This window comes from Etheostoma spectabile, unplaced genomic scaffold (genome assembly GCF_008692095.1).
Source record: "Etheostoma spectabile isolate EspeVRDwgs_2016 unplaced genomic scaffold, UIUC_Espe_1.0 scaffold00018509, whole genome shotgun sequence".
NCBI classification, from domain to species: domain Eukaryota; kingdom Metazoa; phylum Chordata; class Actinopteri; order Perciformes; family Percidae; genus Etheostoma; species Etheostoma spectabile.
In genome coordinates, this window is record NW_022604299.1 from 83,642 (window position 1) to 86,378 (window position 2,737).

The 2,737-nt window shown below is 42.2% G+C and overlaps 3 non-coding genes across 3 annotated transcripts; all 3 read left to right on the forward strand.

The window, feature by feature from the left end:
• The first annotated feature begins 348 nt into the window (after positions 1–348).
• On the forward strand, positions 349–535 carry LOC116680932 (U2 spliceosomal RNA). Its single transcript, XR_004329927.1, has one exon. It is a non-coding gene; the product is annotated as a U2 spliceosomal RNA (small nuclear RNA).
• A 1,616-nt stretch (positions 536–2,151) lies between these two features.
• Positions 2,152–2,267, forward strand: LOC116680924 (U5 spliceosomal RNA). Its single transcript, XR_004329921.1, has one exon. It is a non-coding gene; the product is annotated as a U5 spliceosomal RNA (small nuclear RNA).
• A 279-nt stretch (positions 2,268–2,546) lies between these two features.
• Positions 2,547–2,737, forward strand: LOC116680930 (U2 spliceosomal RNA). The gene has a single exon (XR_004329926.1). It is a non-coding gene; the product is annotated as a U2 spliceosomal RNA (small nuclear RNA).

Below are 2,737 nucleotides of genomic sequence, written 5' to 3' on the forward strand. Positions count from 1 at the left end.
TGCAAATTTCCTTCCATGGTTGATTGTTAGTATTGTGAAGAGGGGCTTGTGGTGGGCTAGGCAAGACCTGGTTAGAAGAACAGGGATGATGGGTGGTGGGGGTGACAAGGCGGGTTGAGTTCGATTTGAAGAGCAGAATCAAAAGGGACATTGAGAAGTGGGGGAAGCATGCTGCCTTGGAGAGGTGGAAAGGAGGGTTAGGGTGGGAATGGTAGCATCATGCAGTATTTGTTTGTCTGGTTTGTTTTGTTTATGGTTTGGTATGGGTTGTGTGGGGTTGAGGGTAGGTTGTGCATTGTATTATTTATTGTATTGTATGGTCTGTTGAAGCTTGTGGTTTGAATGTTAATAAACTTTAATAAAAAAAAAAAAAAAAAAAAAATCTGTTCTTATCAGTTTAATATCTGATATGTCCTCTATCAGGGGACAACATATTAAATGGATTTTTAGCAATGGGAGTTGAAAAAGGGGCTTGCTCCGTTCACTCCACGCATCGACCCGGTATTGCAGCATCGCTGGGAACGGTGCACCCATCTTCTGTCTTGTGGAAAAACAATTAACGATGCACGTTGAGCTGCCCGTTGCCAAAACTGTCAATGGACCTGAAGAGCAATTGATATGAGTTGATCAAAAATTGTTATATTTATTGCTGATTTGAAAACTATTTACATGACAGCATCGAGCTTCAGATCAATGGTGTTGTCATGGTAACAAACAAACTATATAGAGAACGTTTTGCAACAATTAATACAACACATGCTGTTGCAATTATGAAGTAAAATGTAATGAAAAAGAGTTTTCATATTCAATATAACTTTCTTTTTTTAACTTTTTATTTTTTTATGATCAGTGTGATTTTTTTTTTTTTGGTTCTTTTTTATTTTTTTTATTTCCACACCAGGTATATGTGTGTGTGTGTGTGTGTGTGAGTAAGAGAGAGACACAGAGAGAGAGGGGGCGGGGGGGGGGGGGGCAGCTGACAGTAAAAAAAAAAAAATCTCCGATGGAGTCGCATTTAAAACAAGCAGCATGTCTGAAACCCACGTTCACCAGAAATCTACTGGTTACTATGTAAGGACTACAAACCCCACGTTCACCAGAAATCTACTGGTTACTATGTAAGGACTACAAACCCCACGTTCACCAGAAATCTCCTGGTTACTATGTAAGGACTACAAACCGAAGTTAAAAACAAACCTGAAGCTGAAGAAACCCTAAACGTTAACGGAACAGATCCGCAGACCGAATTGACTGACGGAGCAGGAGAGAGCGAGAGAGAGAGCGAGAGAGAGCGCATTTCTCCATGTTCTGTGTGTGTGTGATTGATCCGAGCGGGTTTGTAGGCGGGGGGCGGGCGCTGTGATTATCACAGAACGCTGCGCGGCCAGTTGAGGAGTTTTATTCAATCCGAGCACGGATATTGACTCATATTACTCGGATAATACTTGTACTCGGCAAAAGTCCTTTATCCGTACCGGATACTCGTTTCAGCCGGACACTCGGATCACCCCTAGTGTATATGCAGTAATATAAAAGAAAGTTGATGTCATAATGAATAGTGATGATGACATAATGAATAGTGATGATGACATAATGAATGGTGATGATGAATCAAAAAGAAAGTTGATGTGTATATGCAGTAATGTAAAAGAAAGTTGATGTGTATATGCAGTAATGTAAAAGAAAGTTGATGTGTATATGCAGTAATGTAAAAGAAAGTTGATGTGTATATGCACAAATCTAAACCCCACGCATCGACCCGGTATTGCAGCGTCACCGGGAACGGTGCACCCATCTTCTGTCTTCTGGAAAAACAATTAACGATGCACGTGAAGCTGCCCGTTGCCCAAACTGTCAACGGACCTGAAGAGACATGGCTGGCAGATTTTACCGCCAGAAATTGTCCTAAAAACTGAATGATCTGTGAAACCTCGTTGGGTTCCTGGTATCAAAACGTTGTTATAATACTTGACAAGATAAAGCCATACAAAAGTGTAGCAAGATTTGCACTTTTGATTGGCAGAAAAACAGCAAGGACAAAATATTGGTGAGGCCTTGGATTTGGAAAAGCGGCACACCAAGTGAGAATTACCGCGAGGGTTGGGACTGGGAAGACTGGCGTTTTCGGCTGCTCTCGAGAGTGGTCTGTACTTACTCTGGTTTCTCTTCATAACGCACAAGTCTTTCGCCTTTTACTAAAGACTTCCGTGGAGAGGAACGCCTATGAGTTGAAATTATTTTTGGTGGGCTTTGCTGTTTGGCCAAGCCTTTTGTACTTGTGAAAAACAAATATGCTCTCCAAAAGGAAACTCAGATTCTTAAACGTAGCCAAAATGTGACAGCATGGGAATATTGCACGTTGGCAGGAGCTTGACCAATTGGGAAAACCACAATTGCCGTCTTTAACTAAAACTTTTTGTGCTTCCCCATGAAGCGCTTGGACGGGGGTGCTAAGCAGCAGCTGTTATGTCCATTTAAAATTACTGGACCGTGACAACTGAGAACCGTCCGGGGAGGTCGCATCTGACAGCATAGAGGTGGTGGTCATCGCTTCTCGGCCTTTTGGCTAAGATCAAGTGTAGTATCTGTTCTTATCAGTTTAATATCTGATATGTCCTCTATCAGGGGACAACATATTAAATGGATTTTTAGCAATGGGAGTTGAAAAAGGGGCTTGCTCCGTTCACTCCACGCATCGACCCGGTATTGCAGCATCGCTGGGAACGGTGCACCCATC